The 27231-nt window shown below is 40.2% G+C and overlaps 1 protein-coding gene across 4 annotated transcripts in view; it reads right to left on the bottom strand.

The window, feature by feature from the left end:
* AKAP9 (A-kinase anchoring protein 9) overlaps positions 1 to 27231 on the bottom strand; it is a 3155794-nt gene that overhangs the window by 804646 nt on the left and 2323917 nt on the right. The gene's annotated exons all lie outside the window — the stretch shown is intronic.

Genomic DNA, 27231 nt, shown 5'->3' with positions numbered 1-27231 from the left:
CCAATTTGCAATCCATCTAGTGACATAGGGGTTTATATTTAAGCTGGTGAGCTTATCTATAATGCCTGAGGGGGGTATTGTATCGAAGGCTTTTGCGAGGTCCAGGTAGGCTGTGTGGACCACCTTCCCCTCGTCAATGGCCTTGGTCACTGTTTCAAAGAAATCAACCAGGTTTAAGAGGCAGGATCTGCCCTTAACAAAGCCGAACTGGGTAGGATCCAGTGTTTGTAGGTCCCCAATATCTTTATTTATGAGGTCCATGATGATCCTTTCCATAGCTTTGCAGACCAAGCTAGTCAGGCTTATGGGGCGATAGTTTCCAGGATTCGTTGAGGCACCACCTTTATGGAGAGGGACCACTGTTGCTGTACGCCACTCTTTGGGCACATATCCTGTAGTAAGGCTGAGATTGAACAGTAGTTTTATGTTTGGGTTTAGCTCTTCTTGGAGTTCATGTAGGACGCAGCCGGGACACCGTCTGGTCCCATTGATGCTGTGTTTTTTGCTTTGGAGAGGGCGGCTCTTACCTGAGCATCTGAGATGTCAGGGGGGCAGCACTCTGCTGGGATAGATATTTGCCCTTTTGGTGGGGAGGGGGGGGAGAAGTTTGCGCTGAACCTGTCAGCTAGGATGTTGGCAATGTCTGTGGGTTCGGTGCATTTTTTGTCATTTTGGACTAATTTTGAGCATATCTAGGAATTACCACCCAAGTTCCTAACATAACTAAAGAAAGCCTTGTGATTATCCTTAGTGTCCTGTGCAATTTTTCTCTCGAAGCTGGCCTTAGACAATTTTATGTGTGCCCGTAGTTTTTTGCTAATACTGATCAGTGATGCCTTCCCTTTTTGGGATTTTGCTCTATCATTTAGTAGCTTCCTCCTTCTATTGTATAGTTTGTTTATGGCTGGGGTCCACCAGACAGGACGTCTGCCTTTGGAGGATTGGGTCTTGGTTTTATTTGGGATCGCATGATCCATACATTCCTGAACGTGTTCATAGAATGCGTTTAAAAAGGATTCTGCGGTCTGGGCCGTATTTTCCACAGGCCTGGGGTCTTTGAAGGATTCCACCTCAGTTTTGAGGAGTATGAAATTTGCTTTAGAGAAGTTTTTCACTGTGGTTTTCTGGGCAGGGGGTGGGATCGGGATGCGAATATCCAGTGAGATTAGTTTATGGTCTGATCTTACCAGTGAGGGATACACTTCTGGTCTGGAGCATAGAGTCCCCATGTTGGTGATGATCAGGTCCAGTATGTTTTCCCCTCTTGTGGGAGTGGTAACAAGTTGTTCCATAGCATTTGAGTTTATAAATTCTAGGAACCTTTGGGCTAGGGTGTTGGAGCTAGAGTAATGCTCCCAGTCTATGTTTGGGTAGTTGAAGTCGCCCAATATAATGGTGTTTGGAGAGACCTTCATATTTTCCAGTGTTCTCAGGAAGGCCGAGTGGGGTTCCTGGATTTGGGAGGGTGGTCTGTAGCAGGCTATAAACTGGAAGGCAGTTTTACCCACTGTTAGTTGCACATGGATAGTCTCTGATGCTTTGTGCTTTGCCACCAACCTGGAGGTGTGGGTATCTTTGATGAATATCGATACTCCCCTCCTTTTGTGGTTCGTCCAAGTTTTGGGGCGAAAAGCATGGTATGAGGTATAACCTGGTAGTGCTGGGGTGCTCTCGGAGCCCTGAACCAGGTTTCTGTTACTGCACAGACATCGATGTTCTCCATGCTAAGGAGAGTTTCGAAAAGGTGCATCTTGAGGTTTAGACTTCTGGCGTTGAGTAGCATTACTCTTAGTTTCTTATCCCTTGTGATACCTATGGAGGTGGGTTTGTCTTTTGAGCCTTGCCTAAAAAAGGCACTATGGGGGTAGCAAGAGCCTTTGCCAATATCCAAAGCCCAGGGTGACAGGTGCAAGCCGTCCCTAGCGAAGCATCGTGGCTTGTCGAGCATATCATCCCAAGCTGACAGGCATTGGATCCCCTTTGAATGACACCAGTACTTAAGCCAATTGTTGAAATTGATCATCTTGTCTTCATATTGTGGCATCATTCTTGGTGAGGGCAAGATGCTACTCAAGGTCAGGGTCATACCGGCCTGGGTTACATGCTCAGAGAGCTCCTTTATGTCTCTTTTCGTGTAGTCCAGGGAGGTACGTCTCAGGTCATTCACACCAGCATGGACAATGACTGAGTCATATTTGTACTTGCCTTGGAGTGACCTGAGTGCTTGTGTTATGTGGTGGATCCTAGCGCCTGACAGGCTGCTCACCGTGACCTTCTCCTTGTTCAGCCTGGTGAGCGGGATGTCAGTGTGCCTGACGATAGAGTCACCTATTACAAGTGTATCAGGTGTGTTGTTTAGTCTTAAGGGCTGTGACTGTTCGGCACACTGGCTTTGTGAGATATGTGTTGCACGTGTTTTGTTTTGGGGTAGCGGCTGCTTGGGTGTCTGCTTTGGAGGTCTCTGCTGCTTTGGCAGATCTTTATTTAGAGCCTCCGAGTATGTTTTTGTGTGATTATGTGTTTGGTTTGCTGTCGTGGTAGGTCTATGTGAGACTGGAATTGTAGTGAGTGTGGTTTCCTTCTCCTCCTGACTGGTTATGCCAGTACTGAGTTGAGAGAGCTTAGCCTCCAGTTTGGCTATATGGTTGCATCTCTCACATGTGTTGGAATTTGTTGGGAGGAGGAGAGGGTTGTCTGTGTACATGAGGCAGTTGTAACATTGCCTCAAGATTCCCAGATTCACCAGCTGGACCGGAGAGGAGATTGACAACTCACCTTTGGACATGCTAGAATAATATTGGGAATTCCTTAATAATTGAAAACCAGGGCCAGTGGGGAGTGAGGGTGTAGTGCTTTTAATTTTTAGTGCTGACTTATATAATTGCTTTAGTGAGCAAGTGCCAGGTAACTTAAGTGCAATGTGTTACAGGTAACTTAAATGCAAAAACGACAAACAGTAACTTTCTTTCAAGTGAAACAAGGAAATAAGTACAGTAAGCAATGCAGATATCACTAGTGATCCACAGAAGTGCTGAGAAGCCATGTATTAGGTGGAATTAGCGTTCCAGGGAAATAACAAGCAAACAAACAACAAGCATATAAACAAAGCTAGATTCAGCAGGCCTGGATCTAGTCTATGCTACAGCAAACAAGGTGTACCAATTTCAGTAAGATACAGTTCAAATATTCAGGCACTATAAACCTTTAACCAGAAATTCCCAGCTCAGAAGGGCAGAGTCCAGCCTCTTCTCCCACAAGAGTGCAGACCACAAACCTTCTTAATGTAAAATAACTGGCCTGAAGCCCAAGTGCTTAAACCAGAACTAATACACTTTAAGAATAACAGACACTGGGCTCTCAATCAGCAGTTCCCAACTTAGAAGGATGAAAGCTACCTGTCCTGCCACCACAGTGCATGCCACAAACCTTCCTAATGTATAACAACTGGTCTGAAGCCCAAGTGCTTAATCCAAAAGACTTAGAATGATAGCTACACTTTAATCAAGTTACTACCAAGCAGTAATAAATACAATTGAATACTTTAGAGAATGCCTGGATTAGTGCTCAAGTTACACAAACAAAGCTAGATCCAGCAGGCCCGAATCCAGTCTATGCCACAGCAAACAAGGTGCACCAACTTCAGTAAGAAGCAGTTCAGATATGCATGCACTATAAGCCTTTAACCAGAAATTCCCAGCTCAGAAGGGCAGAGTCCAGCCTCTCCTCCCACAAGAGTGCAGACCACGAACCCTCTTAATGTAAAATAACTGGCCTGAAAGCCCAAGTGCTTAAACCAGAATTAATACACTTTTAGAATAACAGACACTGAGCCCTCAATCAGCAGATCCCAACCTAGAAGGATGTAAGCTACCTGTTCTGCCACTACAGTGCAGACCACAAACCCTCTCAGTGCAAAACAACTGGTCCGAAGCCCAAGTGTTTAAACCAAAAGGCTTAGAATGAGTTACACCAAGCAGTAATAAATACAATTGAGTACTTTTAAGATGATGCAAAAGTAAAAAAGTAGGTAGAAACACAAGTACAGTAAAAGCAGATGAAATTTTTTTTTTTTCTGAATAAGTGCTGAGATCAAAGAAACAGATTTGAGTGCTGAAACTAGAAAACTGGCTAGCTATAAGAAAAAAAAAAACTAAGCTAGAAGGCTTCCCTCCAACACAGAAGGGCTTGGGGGCTCAGAAGCCTACAAATAGTCTATACCACTTAACAGGAAAGGCAGGAAACAAGCTTAAATTTTTTTTTTTCTGTTTCCCAAATGCTCTCTTTGTACACAGTAGGAGTGTCTGAAATCAGAATATGATCTCACTGCACTCAGTTGAGGGAGCAAATGAGATGGGCCCAGAAGGAGTATCCAAACACAAATTTACAAGAGGGGCGGGCAGTTGCAAGGCCACTAAGATTAACACCAAAACAAAAACAGGGAGGGTGGGTGCGACTAACTGAAGAGCAGAGTCAAAACTTCCAGTTCAGTTAATATTCCTTCCACACAGTTAAAATCAATTTAAATACTGTATTTTTTTGAAAAAAAAGAGCAGATAAAGGTACTTAAATTCTCATATACGTCCAGTTGAATACAGCAAGTCCTTAGCCGGCCAAAGCTGAGGTTTTTAAGCAGAAAATATTTCACACTGTACCACTTAAATAGGCAAGGACAGGAAATCAAAGAATGTGACTACCCCCACACCTGTAATTACTAGCAAATAACAAAGTTCAGCAAACACTGACTAACTTCCAGTTCAGGTAATATTCCTTCCACACAGTTAAAATCAATTTAAATACTGTATTTTTTGAAAAAAAAAAGAGCAGATAAAGGTACTTAAATTTTCTTATACGTCCAGTTGAATACAGCAAGTCCTTAGCCGGCCAAAGCTGAGGTTTTTACATCATCATGTAACACTACATTTCTCAGAATGCAAAAGTTCTTAATTCCATATAAAACATGTCATATACTATTACTTATCCAGTATGTGGCCCCTTCTTGTACTTACCTGTATACAATATTAATATAACATCACAACTTTTATACTCTGTCTGGCTTTCTGACTTGGAGAGATAAAGGCCTGATAGTAAACCAGATGTTCCAAGTTTCAGGAGTAGCTTGGGTTCATGAACGACTGGATAGGGCAGGGTGGGAATTTGAGATGTTTATGCTGACTTGCTCATCATAGGAGTTGGGAGTTGACATAATGGTAAGGTGTTGACCTCACAGACACAAAGTACAGGGTTTGATTCTCACCTTCGAAAGGGAAAGTGGAGAGTGTGTGTGTGTGTGTGTGTGTGCGTGGTTTCAAAGTGGCTGAATGCTCTTATGCAAGAAGAAGCTTGCACGATACCAATGGTCATAACCAGGAGGACATGGTTTGTTCACAGTAGCCCTTGTGGGCATGTATGTGGCAGCATGTATGCTTCAAAGGATGGCATAGGAGTTCCCTATTGTGACACAGTTGTTCATATCAGCCACCAGGGAGTGGGGTTAGGGCCGCAGAGTAAATGTCTCCATAACTTGTGTCCAGGATGATGCAGGCTGCTAACTGGAAGAAGGAATTGTCAGCATAGTTCTGCAGCTGGAGAAAGACAGTGCAGATGCCATATGGTTTTAGTCTGGGGAGAGAAGCCCAACTTATTTGGCCAAAAGAATCAGGGTACTGTTCCTCTATAACAAGTGCGTGGATGACAGGGTTGCAGCAGATACACAAGCCACCATCAGATAACTCTTGCCTCCATTCTGGGGATACATGTTATGAGGAAACAAATGGGCTTAAGTCTCACTGGGAGTGCCTGATAGGAGGCATGGAAGTAAAAATATCTAAAAAGCAGCTTTAATACTTATTCTTCTCCACAAAATATCTGGCATTTACTTATTTGGGACCCTCACAAGACAAACAACATTTATGTAAAAATGCACCAAGAACACTGCATTGCTAGAACTTCCTGCAAGCGGCATGACTAGAATAATACCTTTAAGTATCTGAACTGCACACACGCTATTTTACCAAAACATTTTGGGCTACCTGTGTTACACAGAATACAGGTAGAACTGCACACACGCTATTCTACCAAAACATGTTGGGCTACCTGTGTTATACAGAATACAAACCGAACTGCACACACACTATTCTACCAAAAAATGTCAGGCTACCTACCTGTGTTACACAGAATACAGCCCAAACTGCACAGACGCTATTTACCAAAACATGTTGTGCTACCTGTGTTATACAGAATACAGCCTGAACTGCACAGATGCTATTCTACCAAAACATGCCAGGATATCTGTGTTACACAGAATACAGCCCGAACTGCACACATGCTATTCTACCAAAACATGTCGGGATACCTGTGTTACACAGAATGCAGCCTGAACTGCACACATGCTATTCTACCAAAACATGTTGGGATACCTGTGTTACACAGAATACAGTCTGAATTGCACACACGCTATTCTACCAAAACATGTTGGGCTACCTGTGTTATACAGAATACAGCAGTAAGGTTCTCCTGTCTCTTCAGAATCCAAACGGGGACACAACAATTTTAGCAAAGCAGACCTAGTAAGGAAAATGCCTTCGCCTTACTGTAATGAATATTTCCAAGTAATATAAGAAGTGCAGCAAAAACCCTTTTCAAAGAGGGAAATATAGATGGAATAGGAAGAGTATGCCAGTGTTCACTCAGCTCTCACCCCTGGGCAAATCTGTAGTGCCTAGGCTTGGTCCAGTATCTGGGATGAAGTCAGTACAGGCAAAGTGCAATTATGCCTGAAACCAGCTACCAGGAAGACTGAGTCTGGCACATTACTCTGAGAAGAATGAAACACTCCACCCTCCAGGTCTTCCTTCCAATTCAGCAGTGTGTACTCTTTAACTCTGGCAGTTAATCCCTTTCATGCCCATCTTTTACAATTCTTTTTCTCAGTAGTCTACCTGCAACCTGTCATAAATTACAGATTCTGAGCATGTGTACATTCTACAGCTCCTTCTAAGGGTGCCCAAAACAGCTTCAACAAAACAATTGACTGGTTATCTGATCCCTCTGTCCTCTCTATAGGCAGTAAGTCTACACTCTCCCACAAAAAGAGAGAGGCTTGCATAACAGTCACCCTACTTTCCCAGACTGGTCTTTTCACTCACACCACCTACTCCTGAATGAAGTTGATAGTGCTGAAGGCAAATAATATGTATCTGCACCACTGGACCTGCTCAGACAAGTAACAGTGCATGCTCACCTCCAGCTAAATGGTGACAAAATAGATATCGCCCCTCTGTGAAGTACATGGCAAGTTCTTGTTTATATAGGTTCATAGGTTGGTACTAGGCTACCGGCCCTAGGGCCCATACAAGCCTAGCCATAACAATTCCCTGGCTATTTCTTCCCACAATATTTACTTCCCTGGACCCCTGGTCCCTGACATTGTGCATGTCCAGGCCTAGTACCTCTTTGATCTGCGAATCATTCTCCAAGGCACTGTCAAACTCCTCACATACACAAGCCCTATTTCTCAGAATATTCCATTTCTCTGAGGTATGGCAATCTCAGAGTTTGTAGCAATAAGAAGTTTTAAGGATAAAAGTGATTTTTGAGATTTGCTCTTCTACGTTTTTTTTTTTTTTGGCTTGTCGGTAACAATTCAATAGGGAGTCGTTTCTAGTACTTAAAATCAAGAACTGCACAAAATGTCTCCTTCTTTAACTTGAGAGTTTCCCCTAATGCTCTTGTCCAGTAGTCCAAGGGCTACCATAAACTTCTATAGTCTACAAAATTTTAACACATACACTGACTGCAGTTTATGAGACTCTATGCAGTCCACAAACAATGCAAATATTACCGCACATTTCTGTTTTTTTATTGCAAGTATCAAGTTTTGTCACTGACCATACAGCTGGCGCACTTGTTACACAAGTCTCACACATTTTAGTAAAAAAGTGCTAAAAAGAATGGCTATTTAATGGAATGGAGTCTTTGCCCTTTCCAAAAAAAAAGTGGTGTGTGTGTGTTTGTGTCTGTATTCTGTGCATTTAAAAGATTAATTTAGACTTCTAATAAAAACAGTTTTAACAAATATCTCAATTTATTGAGTCTACCTTTTATCACACTACTGATGTGACCATGGGGCAATTTTTTTTTTTAGTCTGCCGACTTCCCTTTATCTAGTTAAAGTCACCTCCAGGATTACAACAACAACAGTGAAAGACAGGAGCAGTCCAAATTCTTGTCATGTTTATTAAGATGTTTTGTTTATATATATATATATATATATATATATATATATATATATATATATATATATATATACATATATATATAAATAAAACCATGCATCTGTGATATATACACACTCATGCACATATATATTTTATATACATAAACACACACACACACACACACACACACACACACAGATTAGATATGTATCTATATAGGTAGATACATTTGGCCTCATATTTTGGTTGTTAATCATAAAATGTTTGGTTTTCTGACAAATCATTGAAGACTGAGGCCAGTAACTAATGATAGATATGAGTTTCAGGTGTCATATCCTTCAGAAAATGCATGCTAATGCAAAACCTGTTATTCTATTAACTTCTTAGGACTAGGAGTGCAGCCCGTTTGATTTCTATGCTGCTTCTTAGTGGCCTTCTCTCTAGGCTGCTGTACTTATATATATATAGATATATGGAATCACTACGGAATACCAAAATTCCACAATCCCAAGACTCTGAATCAGAGGACGAGAATCCTGAGATTGCAAAATCTCGAAACTTAAAAAAAAAAAAAAAAAAAAAAAAAAGGTGAAACATACAACAAACTATTCTAACCTTTATGCAGGGGAGCAAGGCCTCCTGCACCCCCCACACCCCCTGCAACTTAAATATACCAACTCCAAGGTCGCACTACACTGGAGTGAATGGCAAAGTTCCCGTTCCGCACTGTATGGCAATCCCCATTCACTACTTTCGAGATTCCACAATCTCGAGATTCTGGTTCTTGGGCTTTAGAATTTCGGGACTGTGGAATTTCGGAATTCCGTAGTGATCCCATACACACACACATATAAAATATACAATCAAGCATGGGCAACGTCATGCTGAGCTACATATTGTTGGGTTTTCTGTACTTATAACAAGTTCAGAGTTTTGTTACACACACAATTTGGATAATGTTACTTAACTTTAAATTTCATATATTAAACTGCCGCAGGCATAATGATACTTCACATGGCACTGTTTAGTTTTTTCCCCCAACTTAAATGTTTTATTAGGCTGGATGTTGATTGACACATAACTGTAGATGATAAGCATTCAATTATTACTTTTGGTTTACAATGGCAGTTTTTGTACAGCACATACATACTGGATTAATGTACATATACAGTGGATATAAACAGTGTACACACCCCTGCTAAAATGCTAGGTTTTTGGGATATAAAAAAATGAGACCACAATAAATCATTTCAAAACTTTTCCCACCGTTAATATGACCTATAACCTGCATGGTTCAATTGAAAAATAAACAACTCTGTTATGGGAAAAATATAAAAAATAAAAAAAATGTGCAATATGCTGGTTGCATAAGTGTGCACACCCTTAATCTAATACTTTGTTGTGTGTGCACACCCTTAATCTAATACTTTGTTGTGTGTGCACACCCTTAATCTAATACTTTGTTGTGTGTGCACACCCTTAAACTAATACTTTGTTGAAGCACCTTTTGAGAGATATCAAAGCAAGTGCTATTTATAATGCTTTAGCACAACATGTTATTATGTTTCCCAACCACTCCTTTGTGTTTATGGTGTTACATGTACAATACCTGACCATGAGAGGTGGTGATTTATGCCTGTTAACTGAGCAAATAGAAATCAATTGGATAGCTGACTTAAAGGCAGATCGAACCCTTGGTTTGAATACTATGTTGCCGCTGAAACCAGTGCTGAGGGGGCGCAGACCCAGGAGATGATCCTGATTGGTCTAATGTGGTTTTGTCACTGAAAGAAGGGGGGATGTTAAGAGGAAGTGTTTATCAGTTCATGATTTCATTGGACGGTTTAATGTTTTAAAATGATGTGTAGATGAATTCGTTTTATGGATCTGAAGAAGAGTTACGACTCGAAAGTGCTCATCCTTTTATTGTTTTAATGAAGTGTTTTGGTACGTTTGCCGTGGTAGACCGTCTAGGTTATTTGATCTTTGGATTGTTTGCCTTCTACCATATTGTTTCTTTGGTTCTCGTGTGCCTGGTTTTATTCATTTGGCTATTCACTTAAATTGAACAACACTTTGGAAATTGGCTATATCTTTGCCATTATCCAAAGGTGTAAGACACTCAGTTTAACAACCTTTTGCACACAGCTGCTAATTGTGCAGTATTTAAATATTAGAAACAAATGTAATCACCACCACATATACATCTCAACCTATTGTTGGCTCTCTAACTGCCAACATAATTTCTGATCTGACAAATACATCACACATTCAACTTTTGGTGACAAAATCAATACACTCTGAGCTTAACCACATAAAAAGGAACAAATATAGAACAGATTTTTTTACAAAGGGTGTTGCAAACAGAATAAACTGATACTAAAAAACTGTAACTAAAATAATATTCGAAAACAAGGGTTTAAGAATGACCAAGACTCCCCTTCTCCTACCTACATGTCCCTCTGTATAAAGGATAACACCTCGAGAGTGAGAGTACAGCTGCCAGAAAACAGGAAAATAAGATCACAGGATCATAGGAGGTTACTAGGCTAATGGCCCTGGGGCCCTTACAAGTCTAACCGAGAGTTTATCCCCCCAAAAAAACCTCAGTCAGCACCTGTCGCCCCTGTCAATGAGGGACACAGGTGGAACCCTTGGGACAAATTTGTGGCTTCCCATCCACTCATCAAGGTTGCGCTTGAAGAGGGTCAACGACGTACTCTGTTTGATGTGTATGGGAAGTCTATTCCAGACATGGGGCAGCCTCTGGCAGACAAACCTGCCTCTCCAGCAGGTTTTGTTAATGTCACATATTAGATTTAGGTCTTTCTAGTGGGGAATGCGTGAGGAAATAGACTTACGGACATGGAGCATTTCTAGTAGGGCAGGGTCCGAGTTTGCCTTTTAGGTGAGACATAGATCACCACTGAGTAATCTGTATGATACCGACTAGAGTGATAATGATTTGAGCCTGTCCCTGACCGGGAATCTTCATCCTAAAGGGATACAGAAGAAGGTTGAGATTATTCTGGGAGAGAAAAAAGGGGGAGGAGGAAAACCGCGATCATGAAAAAAGCTGAACAGGTTATAGCACATACAGTTAAATTGGGTTGACATCCAGATTAAAAGGAAGTGTTTAAAAAGGGGGGGTGGGGTGGGAACAACTTTTCAGGCCATAGGTTAGGAATCACAGCCATAAGTAAAACACTGAAAGCTCCAAAATGAAAACAAAGAATCAGAAAAGAGTTACTAATGTCAAGCCCAAGGATCTGGCAGTTAACACAGCTGTTAATGAGCTGCTTCTTGGAGTCTAGCAGTTTGATCCCCTCAGCTCCATTTGCCTATTGGGTGACTGTGCAAGTTATTTAACTAGACAATGCACTGGGGCAACTGGAAAATTGGGCTATGCTCCTCAATGGTTTCTAACCTGAATCATGAAAAGTTTTAATTAAGGGGATGGAAATATATAGAGAGAGAGAAAGAGAGTGAGCGAGTGAGAGAAAGAGAGAAAGAGAGAGAGAGTGAGTGAGAGAAAGAGTGAGAGAAAGAGTGAGTGAGTGAGTGAGTGAGTGAGTGAGAGAAAGAGTGAGTGAGTGAGTGAGTGAGTGAGTGAGAGAGAGTGAGCAAGCGAGTGAGTGAGTTTGTGAGTTTGTGAGTGTGTGTGTGTGTGTGTGTGTGTATACACTCAACTGGAGCATTAAGTAATCTTCATATGTCATCAAAATTAAAGCTTCTAACTTAGCTCTCAGACTATGTACATCTTCCTTTAAAGCAGAGTCTATACTCTGGCAGCTGTATTATCTGTCTGAAATGTTAACTGTTTTTAGTGACTCAAGTGACTGACAACAGCACCAGGGAGGGATGGGCATTCCCATCCAAGGAAGACTAGTAGTGATGTGGGCATCTTTCACAGCAAAAACTGGTTTCGACTGGAGAAGTTGTAGTTGGAAATGCACAGTCCTGAAGGTGGGTGGGTTGAACTGCTGCGGAGGTGGGGAAGTAATGCCACTATATTCCCCACTGCATGCTCTCCTAGGATTTGTCACAAAGTCACTAAGGGGGGGGGGGGTTGTGGGTAGGTCATATAAAAAAAAGAAAAGAAAAAAAAACAGATTGATGATATCGACAGCATGACGTCCGAGGCCACCCTTAGGTTCCTTGCTGGCCCTGGCAATATTTTGGCACTGACCGTGGGTAAGACTCTCATGTCAGTAGACCCAGCATAGGATGTGGACTATTGTGACGGCTGTCAAGGCTGGCAGAAGGGGCCCCCACCCAAAGAAATATTCCACGACTGTCTACTCTTGAAAACAGTGCCACTGGAAAATACTGAAACAGAAACCATTTTAAATATAAACCTTTTGAGTTATTTGGCACAGTCTGAAGAAAACTCACACGTCTGTTTGCCTATGCCACCAGCACAACTTTCCACATTTTTTTAAATATGATTGTCATTCTTATCACTAACTTTCAGCTACAGGGATCCTTGGTGAAACAATCACAATATCTAAATGCTTCCCAGTCAAAGCTAATTATTGTTCAGTATTACTGTTCTATCCCTATAAGCACTTGCACAAAACCTCTTAAATCATTCTCCTAGAACTGCTGTCCATCAAAGTAACACCACCAACCCCTGGCAGCTACTTTCTTGTGTTCAATGTTTTGTGAAGCCACACAGTATTCATTTCACAAGGAGTTCTGACTTATAAGTCACAAACAATCTTGTGCAGCATATCTGGATAATGTTGCATTAACAACTCTGTGGAAGTTTTATGCTGGACAGACTAACAGCCAGCTTCATGGCCCCAGCGCATGTGCGCACGCGTGCACACACACACACACACGCACACGCACATTTTTGATACTAAACTGAAGCAAACATTAGCATCTCCATTCCCTTACCCAAGACGAATTATGTTTTCTTGTTCCACAAAAGAGGTGTAAAACAACATTACAACTGGTTACATTGCACTGGTTACATCCTCCAAGAGCACAACCCTCCCTTCAATCCTGGCCAACCATCTAGCAACTCAAGCCCACTTGGGGTACTGGCAGAAATCAAGGCTCTTCTTCGGTGGGACAAGTTTGATCACATTTCGGTTCCATCTCTGATAATAATCTATTACAGGATTTAAGCATCGGTTTATGAATGCAAACACTCTTAAAACTCTTGCTTGCAGTACCAATCCAATATCAATAACATCAATACTTAAACATTCATATTAAACAACTCTTTAGAATTCAGCCTGCTAATTAACGTAATTTCAAGATGGCTTCTCCTGTCATGTCCCTCTTGCTTCTCTATTTTCGTCTCTACTGAGTATTCATTTCGGAAATGGTCCAAATCTCTGTAATTCTGGCACCTGCTGGAGATAAAGATGCATAAGCACAACAAATGGGCTGAATGCAGGAGGGCTGATGGTTGGAAAGCATAGGAGGATAAAAAGATAGGAAAACTGTGACAGGTGGGAGGATCGGCCATGGTACTAAACTGTCACAATACTCTTCTAGAGATTTCCATAGAAACTGCAACACCCACTAATGGAAATGGTTTAACTCACCACTATCATATCTCCAAAATTTATCTGGAGTTAGTAAGAGTTGAACCTATGGCCTCAATGACCATACTACTAAATCTTCTAGGCCAATAGGGAAAAGTCCAATGAACACTTATTCCATCTTCAAGTGTTCCAGCCCAACCATTGGACCAGCTGTAAAAACTTTTATCACTGTCTCTTCAAGCAGAAATCCAACTGTTGTAACAAAACAGCCAACTCTGCACAGGTCAACGGCTGAGGCTGATTGATTAAGCATAGCATGATACAATAAGGCCTGCACTTGGAACAGAAGTAAGGGGACAGTTCAAGCAAAACACACAATCAATGTATTCTGCAGAAGAAGTGATGCAGTTTTTTATTGCTTCATGATAATGTCAACTAATATTCCCTGGAATTCGTCTGAAGTAGGATTCTTTAAATGCAGATATTCAATCTTAGTTCAAGTATAAATGGTCATGTACAGGTAACATCACCTCAGAACATTTACCTTTTCTAGTTCCCTTCTATTAATCAGTAACCTAACCTATTTGCTCCTTATTAACTCTGCCACTATCACAAGGTGCTTCTCTCACCTTTCAGTTCTCACCTACCACCACCTACTTCTGCCTTTCCTCACTACTTGTAATGTTTCTTTATACCATCACTGCTATCCATCTACTCACTCAACTGTAATCACGTCCTTCCTTCTCATTATGGCACTCCACAATTTATTTTATTTCCATTTGTTAACCTGGGTGAAGCACTGATCCATGCAGGCCATTTTCAGTCTCTGCCCAGAAAATCAATTAAAGTACAAACACAATAAAACACAGAATACAAGCACTACAACAATTACAATAGCAACGTAAGTAATTATGCAAAAATGAAGATATACTCAACATGATAAAACAAAAACAATATAGTAAATAATAGGGGAGGAGCAAAAGTGAGGGAGATAAACTGGAAGAAAAAGATAAGAAAGAATATGGGTGCTACAAAGGAGAAAAAGTGTACTGCCAATTAGTACTTAGTGGATGGGGTCTTCGATTTGTACTCTTAGAATACTCTTATGTTACAGGTTGTGAGGGTGAACAAAAAGAAAGACATAAAAGGTCTTGGTGGGTAGATAAAAAGCAGGTATGAGAAAGGTTGTGGGGTGGATACAGACTTAGTCTGGTTCTTAGATGATGTTGCTTATATGGAAGCATCTGGATTATGGAGAAGGAACTTTTTCACTTGACCATGGAAGTCAGGGGACTTGACAGCTGAGCATAAATCAAGTTGTAAGGATTCCCATATGTGAGTTGCTAATATAAATAAGCTGTGGTCTGAGCTGTGGAGATTGTTCTTGAGTGGTTGAAGAGAGGAAGTATCATGGGGCATGGATCTGAAGTTATGAGGGGGGTGTAAGTCAGATGGAGAAGCAGGGAAAAGTGAATAGGTTAAGAAGTTTGTAAGTTAAGGAGGCGAAAAGAAGGGTGCATCTTTGTTGAACAGGAGCCACTTGGCTTTGTTAAAGACTGATCAATGGCAATTCATCCTGGGAGAAACAGTGAAATCTACAGATGTTGTTATAGCAATAACCCACGCCTGGGTGTGGGGAATGCTGGATTTACCCACGATTGGCGTGGTTTGGTCCCGAGGGCGAAGCCCGAGGGACCAAAAAAAGACAACTGTGGGTAAATCCAGCATTACCCACACCCAGAAGTGGTTATTATTATATTAATGACATTATTTAAGAAAAGAAATAATTACTTTTCTTAAATAATGGCATTGTATATCGCCTCTTTGCTGCCCTTCCGCAGCTGTCTGGTGTTCATGGCAGTTCTGATGTACTGCGATGCCTACGCAGTACATCAGAGTTGTGGGCAAAAGCAACGGAGAACGCAAGATCTCCGTTGCTTTTACTCTCGCTATGTTAAATGGGTTTAACATAGCGAGACAGCTTTAAAATAAGCAACGGAGATCTCCGTTGCTTATTTTAAAACTGTCTCGCTATGTTAAACTCATTTAACATAGCGAGACAGGTTTAAAAAAAAAAGCAATGGAGATCGCAAGATCTCCGTTTCTTTTTACACACTGTGTCGCTATGTTAAAGGAGTTTAACATAGCGAGACAGCTTTAAAAAAAGCAATGGAGATCTCCGTTGCTTTTTTAAAATCTGTGTCGCTATGTTAAACTCTTTTAACAAAGCGAGACAGTGTTTTATACTAATGGAAAAAGTCCGGGTGACCGGACCTTTTTCCGTTAGTATATTGAGGGATTTACAACGGGCACGCTGGTTGGGCTGGCCAATCAGCGTGCACGTTTTAGAGTAGGCATTGTATAATAAAAATTACTTGCAGGGACTGGAGACAATTACTGGAGGTGAGTACTACAGTTGGGAGCACATATTTTACATGAGTAAGAGGGACTCAGTTTCCACTGATGATTCTTCCCTGGGGGGGGTAAGGAAATGGAAAATTTCATGGGCTCAAAAGATAAGAGAACTAACCATTGCTTAAATTTTGGTTATTTAATATTGGAAGGAGATATTTTAATCAAGGCAGGTTCCGTGGACTTTGAAGTGAGGGTACTTTCTAAAGGTAGGTGATTTTTGAGCTGAATCATTAGATGATTTATAGAAGATGAGATTTTCTGTTTGGTACAAAAAGAGCATTTTTTTGTTCTGCATGGCGGATGACTTTTTCTGTTTGTCAGCCAGTCTGATAACTGGATAAGGTCTCCATCTAATATTTTTGACAAGACTGGTATTCTTGCCACTTATTATAGATTACCAAGTCATCGGGGTAAATAAAGTATTATATTATGCTAAAATGTGGTTAACGTACAGTGAGTAGTGTAGGGGACACAGGATGAAGCCTTGGGGGCCACCTCTGGTAAGGGCAGCTGGGATAAGATGCTGATCCAACCTGCAATTTAAACTGATAGTTATTAAGGAACTCTATGAACCACAGGTGAGAATATTAGCTGATGCCATTCACAGTTAGCTCACTGGTGAGAAAGTTGTGGTCTACCAGGTTGACCGCTTTTAACAGGTCAACAAAGATTGCTCCTGTAAGAAGGCAGTTGTATAGTGGGCAGTCATTGTAGTCCTACCTGACAAAAATTCATGGTGTTGGGGTGAATGCATGCTACGTATTTACGTATTCTGAGAGCTGAGAGGATATGACTTTTTCTATCAGTTTGCCTAGTTAGAGTAAAATAGAGATCAGTCTGAAGTCTGTTACATTGTTAGGTTATGCAGTTTTTAGGACTGGTTTAATAATAATTTGCTTCCACAACTCACGGTGAACAGATGGTGTAGTGGCAGGACCAGGTGTTCTCTGCAAAGATGGATGAACTAGGGGAGGAGGTTGGCGTTTCCTCATAATCATTTATGTCGTTAAACTGTACTACTTACTAATCAAAAGCACTAAATAGTCTACTCTTCTCAAGGCAAGTATTCAACAGCTTTGTAAGAGATGGTCCCAAACAAAAATCAAGGGACATCATTTTAGAAAACAAACTAACACTCGTGCCAAAGACGGTCAGAAAAATGTAATAAACCACAGTATGTCCAGAATACAGGACTCCCATCCTCACCTATTGGAGCCTGTCCATTGCACTTACACAAGTGTCTCCTTCAGCAGGGCAGCAAGCAGGTGTTAGTACAGATTTGCTCCATGGTTCTTTTACACCACACACACACACACACACACACACACACACACACACACACACACACAAGGATACACGGTTAATGTGAGCAAAACACAATGATACATGGTTAATGTGAGCAAATCTGTTTATCCAAACCCAGTCTTATGACACCTGTTATCTACCACTTTGTCAGCACTTGTCAGTCCACAGCTGCAAATCTTGCTGTTCATTAAACTCTGACTAGCAGGCACACACACTATACATGATGGTGAACAGTAGGGGTGAAATTTGTAAAACTGCTCTTTGTAAAAAGTCTTTTTTATCTCAGTAATTTGTTGACATTTTTACAAGCTTCTTTCAGAGAATGTGTATGACATCAGTAGGAACAACATTTGTAAAACTCATTGCAGACCAGTCAATGACACATGATCTGCAGATTCTCAGACTTGGTAGTTTTTTTCAGGTGTTCCATTCCAAGTGAATGGAAGTTTAGTCTGACAACAAATAGTAGGGCTACTTGTTCTCAGAATCTGTGCTCTCATAGTGCATTATGGAACAGATTTAGTTTTCCAAAGGAATCAGGATGTCTGCCCTCATGAGGGCAGAGAAAAATAAAAAAATATTAAAATTAGGAATGAGTACTTATTTTGCTACAGGCAGCTTTGGGAGGTGCAGTAATTCATGGCAAGATAAAAAATATATGTTTCTTCATCATTTGCCCATAGTGCTCCTATAATGTCACTCAGCTGGGTACAGTAATGCTCTGTTTGCTCAAACATGTGATGCTTAGTACCATCTCCAAGGGATGCACCCCTCGACTTGGAAGTAGGAAGACCATCTCTTTCCCTCCTTTGGTCACTGGCCAATAATGAAGGTAAAATCAATTCCTCGCTAGTTTTAATTTTTTTCTATTTTACATACCTATTTTATTGCCTTTCCTTCTTCATTCCACTTTATCTAGTTCAGTTCTCTATACTCTGCTCTACCATTGTTCCTCCTTTCCCTTTACTTCCCTTGTCACCCCATTCTGTTGATCAGCTTAACAAAACAGCTTGTTGCCTCCTCAACAGCAATTCTGATTCCATTTCCCCAAGAATTCTAATAAACCTCTTTATGGACTGCTTCCATACCTCTCAACCTCTTAGCTCAAGAAATCTGGACAAATCCTGACATAAAGGGGGGACAAAGGTCCAAAATTCAAGAAGGATTTAAATATTGCTCTTAAAAAGTTGACAGAATAACCAGAGCTGTCTTAGCATACATTTTTTCTAAATAATATGAAGTCAAACTCAAATGTAGGTCTTTATTTAGTGACTTCAATCCTCAGATCATCCCAGAGATTTGCTAGAAAACCACAGATTTTATATAAAACAAACCAAAAATAGGAGGCAAAAATCTGGAGAGTTGAGAGGTATGACTGCTTCCTAATATTTTGTGATGTACACTCCCCACTCAGCAGAAGGCACCCTAACTAAAGTTCAATGCTTATACACCAGAATGGCTATAGTTTAACTGTTGCTCTGCTTATTAGGAATCATACTACAATGTGGTCACTATGTTAGGGGCAAGACCTTACACACAATGCCATAAGAATGGACCATGAAGATTGTGACATATGACCTTGTTCTTGAAAGCTCCAAGAGTACATAAGCTCTAGTCAACATCTGATACATTCAAGACCCCACCATATCAGCAACATGTCATCTAAAACACAATTCTTAAGGATTTCCCTCCTACTGATGAGATTGTAAATAGCTTACAATATCACACTCACCTGGGGGACTACAAGTAATTTAACTTAGTACTACATTATTTCCAAGTGTCTTAGGCAGCCAAGGGACTGTAAATAATTTAATTTTCTGTTCCATTATTCTATTTATACCATATCTCAACAGAGATTATTTCTGCCCTGTAAATTTGAGTATCTGGCTTAGACAATTAGCTGTGAAACATCTACTGCTTTACTTCAAAATTTTAATGTAATACTGTTTCAAACTGATTCTTCAGTTTTAATTACCTCAGTATCTCTAAATGTAGTTTAAAGCTAAATTGTTCTGGATAAGAGGTTAACTTTGTGAGAATATTTTACATACGTATAAATGTGTTATATTTACTGTCTGCATGACTTCAACTACTGTGAAATACAGCAACCCATTCATTCAATATATGTGTGATCCTGTTTGCTCTCCTTGCATCTGATTACTCTGTGCCTTGGCACCCAGGTTTTGGCTGAAAAAGGTCCTCAGACCAATCCACCTACCCTGTAAACAAAGAACGAATGAATAGATCAATAAATAAAATAAATTCTGTCATTACCTTGACATTTTCATTCACCTTAGGGGAGGGGTCAGTAGATAAACACTATGCAAACTAATGCTATTTCATGGCCATTTGTTACTCAATTTCCTCTGGACCACTTTTATAAGAAGCAGCCCCTTCAACAATGCTAACCTACCTGTCTCTCTTACTGTTTGGAAAACTCTGGGACTGTCCACTCATGATTTAATGTGTACCACATTCATTACTGTTACAACATCCATGCAATTCTCAGACATCAAGGCTACCTTGCTGGGGAGTTTCCTGAGGGATGTTACTGTGTTTGTCTGTGTGTCAAAAAATCCTCCCCGGTTTTAGAAATTCTTTCAATATTGCTCTTATGTTTTTACTAGGTGGACAGTCACATCCAGCTCCCTTTCTAGGGATACTATAATGGAAAGGATCAATAACTATGAAAGACTGACATTGTTGTGGAGAAATCAGCTGCTGAAAAATTTGACATGAAGGCATCAGAAATGGGGAACACAATGAAGAATTCTGAACTTAACCTCTGGAATGAACAACAGAAAGCATACATCAATCAGGGTATATGACCTGAAATGTAAAACACATTTGTCGTAAAAAGTAGTAGAAAATTTTAAGTTAACTACCCTTTTTTGGCACAGGTCTTGATACAGGAACTGGTGTTAGTAAATAATTACCACTGATCACTACTCTATTTACATTCCAGGGATGCTTTCCTTTAGTGAATTGCTTTCTTTGGTTTAGTTCTGGTTAATAATTAACACTTCACAATAACAATCTCTTGCGAGAAAATCCTTTAAAAATGCCTTCAAGAATGTTTGATGCATTATATGATGCACTTTGGAATAAAATACTTAGTAACTAAAGAAATTATGTGACTGATGACTACATAAAGGAGTGAGGAGTTTATAAAATCCTTTCTAATAGCAACCCTTAATAAGTAGGTTCTACAACTTTCAGTGACTGAAAAATAATTGAGATGGTAAGTTTAACTAGTGTCCATACCTGTCATTTGTACCTTAACAGTGAAAGGGTCTGTCAACACAATCAGCATTAATAATTTTTTTTAAACTAAAAGCCATCGGTAGTAATACTAAATTGTGTTACATCATCAAAAGAACTGTTTTATAAATATAAAGTTGCATACTGTGAGCTTTCTATTTGAAGCTGTTAATAAGTGTATCCCCCATTATGCCTGTTTGTTCCACATTATGAGAAGTAATGTTCCATATTTTATAGAAGAAAGTTGAGATTTACACTAGTATCTGACTCAGGTCAAGGTTGTTTAAATACATTGCCAAAGCATGTCTTTTTACTTCAATATTCTTCTACACAGTGATCTTACACAGTCAGTTTATCATATCCACCAGCATGAACAATGCACTCATTTTAACGTTTCACTTCACTCATTTGCTAAGTAGTTGGGCTTACCTACGGTCTTGGACCCTCTTCTGCTCCAGCTCAGGAATGCAAGCAATTATATATCCATGACGAAGCAATGCCGTGATGAACAAACACTATAAAACTGAAGTCAAACTTCACACTAAAAATACACAAGAATGTATGCTGCTGACAAATACAGTGCCTTAAACAGAGAAATCAGAAGTCAACAATATTTTATTGTTGGGACTGGACTATGACATCTTAAAGCATAATTCCCAAACATATATGGCAGATTATTAAGAAATGTATCAACATGGAAAACTGTTGCATACTTGTGACTATTGTGCCCTATATGCCTACTCATTTTCCATAGATACTGGGGTACCAAAGATTCCCAAGCTTTACCTTCCCTTTTATTCTTCATATCCACTACACCCAAGAGATTAGGAAGTACCAATGTTTTCCCAACCCCATCTGAATCCTTATGAAGGCTGCCAAGCCATGACATCCTTGATCCTCTAGTGGGCAGGAATATCAGAGAATAAAAAGTAACCAAGTCTGACAAGATGAAGAAATAAAAAGTAAGCAAGTCTCCCCGGGGCGCCGCTGAAAAAAGACCTGTATCCAGTTGGATTTTCCTGGTCAACAAATGTAAATAAATAAATAAATACAATAAAAGAAGGAAATCATCTGTATAGAGACAGTTTATAGTTAGTCCTGAAGGGCTGCAATCACAGAAAGACAAAAGCAATGGGTGCTATCAGGAAGTCACTTAACAGGATAGCAAATGTCAGCCATCATGGCAGGGAAACACAAGGATCTCCTCTCCTGCAAGGCCTCTTCACAAAAGTACCACCGTGGTGAAAACCCAAACGTTCTGGATACAGAAGACAAACTAAACAGCGGCACTCTGAAACGAAAATGAAGCCTACCCACCGGGGAAGTGCCAAAGGATATATATGTGCGTGCAATCAGCAAACACTGCGCAGGAACTCTTCAGCTACAGGGCCATGATGCAAAAGAGAAACGCCATTCAGTATCAGACATACAAAATGTGAACAATGAAGTCATACAGGTCCAAGACAGAACAGAATCCTATCCTCCTCAGAAAGCGGAATATGAAGAAAAAGAAACCTTCTGACTCTGTGAAGTTATAACAGGCCATACAACATTTTCAGAAGTATACCATGGGCCTGTTCAAAATGTATGCAGAAGCTAAATGGAATCTTAGTAGAGCTCTTTCTGGAGGCAGACCTCAAATGTCCAAGATGTGAGAACCTCTCAAACCCAACAGTCAGAGGTCATGGCTTTCTAAGCTGGAGGAAACTTACAGAACCAGCCAAATATAGGCAGTCTTAAAGGTAGTCAGGACTCTTGTGGCAGTGTACAGAGGCTGAACCACCTGGCAGAATGCACAAATTCAACACAGCAAAACTACCTGTTGCTTGAATGCCCTTGTTATCCTATGACAGAACTTCTTGCTCTGTGGGAAGTGGTTTAGTCTAGGAGAAAACCAGGAAGTTGGGGGAGTGGCTGCAGAGAAATCCTTCATGGCACGCTGTACATGTTTTCACTCTTACAAGTCTCCTACCAGGTTTTGGGAAACCTGCTCAAACAGGGTTTCATCTCAGAAGGGGGCAACAGTAGTAAAGCCCTTTTGGTACATGTTAAATGGTCTTGTACAGGTCTGGTGAAAATTCAAGCCATTAATTTTCCTCAGATGTTCAAGAAGGAGGAAGATGTTTTTTTTTTTCCCTTTGGCATGACATCTACCCTAACAAATCATGGTGGTTTGGATCCCTGACAGACCTCGATTAAAGTATCTAGTACCTCTTCCCTAACAAGGATTTGAGGTATGCCCTTTGGTCCGAATGAAGTTAATACACTAGGTTTCCCCTTCTGGACTGTGACTGGTGCAATAAGATCAGTCTCATTGGACATGTATGTAGCAGACATCATTCTAAACTCTGGTGGGGCCACAGTAGATGGCGCCAAGAAGGAAATGGATGTACCACAGATTCCTGCTCCATCTCAGTAAGAAGAAACAAGGACCTATTTTAGAACACATCACCGTATAGCATTAAAAAGTCTAAACTGATTTCAGCTACCCCATCAACTATAAAATTATTCAGCATCCATCTGCTTGTCTGGCACTAAATACCATTCTACACAACTAAGTTCGTTGTCACCTCACAGCAAGAGGTTCTCCGGTTTGATTCTTGGCTGGGCTGCCTTCTGTGCGGAGTCTGCATATCCTTCCTGCATTCCCATGGGTTTCCTCCTACATTCCAAAGACATGCATCTGAAGTGTTTCTCCCCAGGCCTTTGCTAAAAATAGGCTCTGTCCTAGTCGGACTTTCCTGGTCGACAAATGTTAAATAAGTAAATAATTGGTATCCTACAAACTTCTAAAGAGGTGACCTGTGTCTGGCATACAAAGTATCCTCTGACCCAATACTGACAGATTTATTACACATCAGCAAGTTAAAAGCATCACAAATGCTCAGTCTAGGGATCTAAACCTCTTCTGCAACATCAACAGAATGGTTTGGAGGGACAGGTATATCTTACAGGGGATACCGCTACTCTGGAACAGACACCCCATCCACATAAAACAAAGTTCTTCTCTGTGTATACTCAAGTGTAACATGGATCTGTGGATAAGCAACAGAAAATTTACCCCAGGACTGCCCCCTGTACTACTAATGGACAGATGCAACTCCTAAATCCTTTATCCCATACATCAGTTTCCTCATAATATTAATGGTATGATATTAGTTATTCTCATTAGGGGTAATATATAATTATCGACCACGAGATGGGTAATACCAATCTATAACCAAATGGGATAGGCTATTTTGAGCACAAAAAGGGAAACTGGCTTGGCTTAAAATGGCCCACAAGGGCAGCTAGTACTTACCTGTGAACCTATTAGTGTAGGCAATGACAATGCACTTTACAGACAGACAGGAGCAAAAAACCTGCGTTTGGAATGGCAGCAAAATGGTTTCAGGACCTTATGCTCATATGTCCATTTATGTATACCTTAGCCTGCAGGATAAGGTCATACGTCACCTGTATGGAGCATAAGGAAGGTTCTGGCTTTGGTATGACAGCTGAACATCAGGTTATCTCTGGCAGTATCCCAAGGTAGGACATCATGGTGCATAGTCTGTACCAAAAGCTACATAAACAGAAACTAAAAGGGCTTTAAGTGCACAGTACTGGAAAAAAAGGCACTGGGAATATAAAAAGAAAAATGAGAAGTACCTCAAAGACATTAGAACAATAAACTTTCTAAGAGTTTTCAGAAAAAGATCTACAAGAAAATAAGATATAGAGTTGAAAGACAGAATGTGAATGGCTCGCATGAATTATAAATAAATGCATATTTCACAAAAAATATAGTGGATGACTGAAACAGTTCGTCTCAAGAAACAGCATATTCAAAAACAGTGACTATAGTGAAGAAGGCATGGAAAAATCATAAGGCAATTACTAACAGTAGAGATCCAAAGCAATCTTTGCCTGCAGTCAAAAATCAATGTTTATCTGAGGACAACAAACGAGAAGTTACTACTATGAAGGGTGGTTTGCATCTATTCATGAAGCACAATGTGAGGCTGAATGTTATGGTCTAGAGTAAGAAATAACGCACACAATTGTCAAAGGTGGCACAGAAGTTCCAGTGCATTCATTCTCCAACTATCAGCTTAATCTAATAAAAGGCACGGGGAAAAGAAGCCTGTCCCAGCACTCAGTGGGCATAAAGCACAAAGGCTCATCCTGAGTGGAGTGTCAACCCTTCAGAAGAGAAAAATACACTCACTACTGCTAGGCATGCATGTCTACGAACAATTTACTAAATCGGCAATTCAGCTACCGCACATCTTTGGGTATGTGGCAAGAAAACAGATAAACCAGTAAAGAGTTGTGTGGACACAGTGTGGATGTGCAAATGCTGAAAAAGGAGGTACCCTAGCTGAGAAACTTAATGGAATTTGTACACTGTCCCTGCAGCTGTGCTTTCTTCATGGCATACTGGTTCGCTCCCACTTTCCAAAGACATTATGGATGGATGGATGGCTATTATAAATGGTTGATATAAGGGCATTTGTCCTTCCCACTGTGATACACACAGTGACATAAAAGATCTAGTTTACCTACCTGGCTAAAACTATAAAATAAAATACTGTTTCCTGCTTCATCTGTGGTTCTCCCTTTCTAATACAGTAAACAATAAGACATGATGGTGATCTTGAGCTACACGGAGCACAGCTGCATGGTTATCATATAAGCACTTTACAATGTAGTGTGTTAAAATACTTACGTAGTTACAAAACATAAACCAGCAATTTTTACACACATTTGAAAACCACAGAATTTTAAAAGCATATAAAAGAGTCAGTTACACTGATGGGTACTCTGAAGGACACCTTTGAACATTGAAGAGCAAAAAAAAAAAATTGCACCTATTACAACACATTTTAAAAGTGCCTAGTACAAACCCTGAATGAAAAGAGTCAATATATCAAGTTCACCTCCCAGTCATCAAACAGTTAGTAAGTAAATAAATAAATAACTGAATAAATACAACTGTTTAGTTTCTTGCCAGAGAATACATCAACTGTATCCCTGAAATGTCCCAGTGCTGTTATTTCCTTGAGGGTGGAGGGCTGTGACTACACTTCAAGGCATGCTAGCTTAATTACTTGGGTTCCAGATCTGGTAGAATACAATACTCGGTATCTGTGTACTTTCTACTTCTCACACAAAAGGATGTCTATTCTATGCCAAGGATAACCTGCCTTACTTAATCATCATTCTCTTCTATCGGCTGGAAGGTTAACTGAAAGGCTGTCTAGACTGTTACTCCATACAGTTTTAACATAAGGATTGCAGAAATAAATAGTCACCACCTGGAGGTTCTACAGTGTCAGTTTTGGACAACCTACTGGTAAGTGAGGACATAGCCTACACATTTTACTCTCTTTTATGCATACCTTCTCATGCAACCACACACAATACAAAAAGAGGTACACAATAATGGTCTACCCACCTGAAAAGCAAATGAATACAGTGTATGCCAAGTGCAATATGCAAGTATATTACAATATGCAGTTCCCAGAGTCTGACCAAAGAAGTCCTATAGGGAAAATGAAGTTCCTCATTTTAACTTAGGCACATATACAAAGTTTGATGATATATCATGACAAACACCATTACACAGTCCTTTAAAGGTTTTAGTTTTCAGAATACTATTGATAAAGGGATCTTCATTCACATATGGGAGAATGGAAGGAATGTATTACCTGACAATATTTAGCCACACAGAGTTATTTTACCTGTACTGAAAAGGCAGTTATTTGGGGGCTGCAGTGATGGAATGGACATACAGAAAACATTTTACATTTGCTTTTATAGAAATGTTTGTCTCTCTTACCTCCCAGCTGTAGTAACTCAGGGGTAAGAGTAATTAAGCAGGGATTCAGGGTGTAAAATCTACTCCCATGAAGATATGTAAGAAGGCAAAAAAACAGCTGTAAGAATCTATTTTCTACTTTATTAAAGCCACTAGGTTAGAAACTGCTCTGTTTATAATTACCTGTTTCTTTCCATGTTACTATTATCCAGCCAATGCTGCACAGTCACATCAGAAACCTGTCCTAACTCCATCAATAACCATTGCCATCCACAGACTTTACTAGACAAACAGGGAATGGAGGTAGATTGCCTGGCGTTTCTTCCATATCACATATATACAACATACATACCTACTGACAATTTAGATTCATCAGTTCACCTAACGAGTTTCTCTGGGATGTTGGAGGACAGTGGAGTATCCCGAAAATATCCATGCGAATACAGGAAGGACATACAGATTTCACACACACAGCATTTCAGCTAAGAACTGAACTGGTTCTATGCAATGAGGGGAAAACATCATCTTAAATGTGTTCCTTACTCCTTTTTATAGTCTGCTTCACCTCAGTCAGAAACGTTAGGTTTCAGTTGCAGAAATGTAACTCAGGATTAAACACAACACAAAAAACACCGCATTTTCATTAACTCCACAAAAGTCTGAATTACTTATGAGCCATCAGCAAGTGTTAAGGGAAACAATGGCAAAAGGAGGGTCACCCACGTAAGGG

The sequence above is a fragment of the Protopterus annectens genome, chromosome 3.part1, assembly GCF_019279795.1.
Source record: "Protopterus annectens isolate FY-2018-M chromosome 3.part1, PAN1.0, whole genome shotgun sequence".
Lineage (NCBI taxonomy): Eukaryota > Metazoa > Chordata > Ceratodontiformes > Protopteridae > Protopterus > Protopterus annectens.
This window is presented reverse-complemented; position numbering and strand designations above follow the sequence as displayed.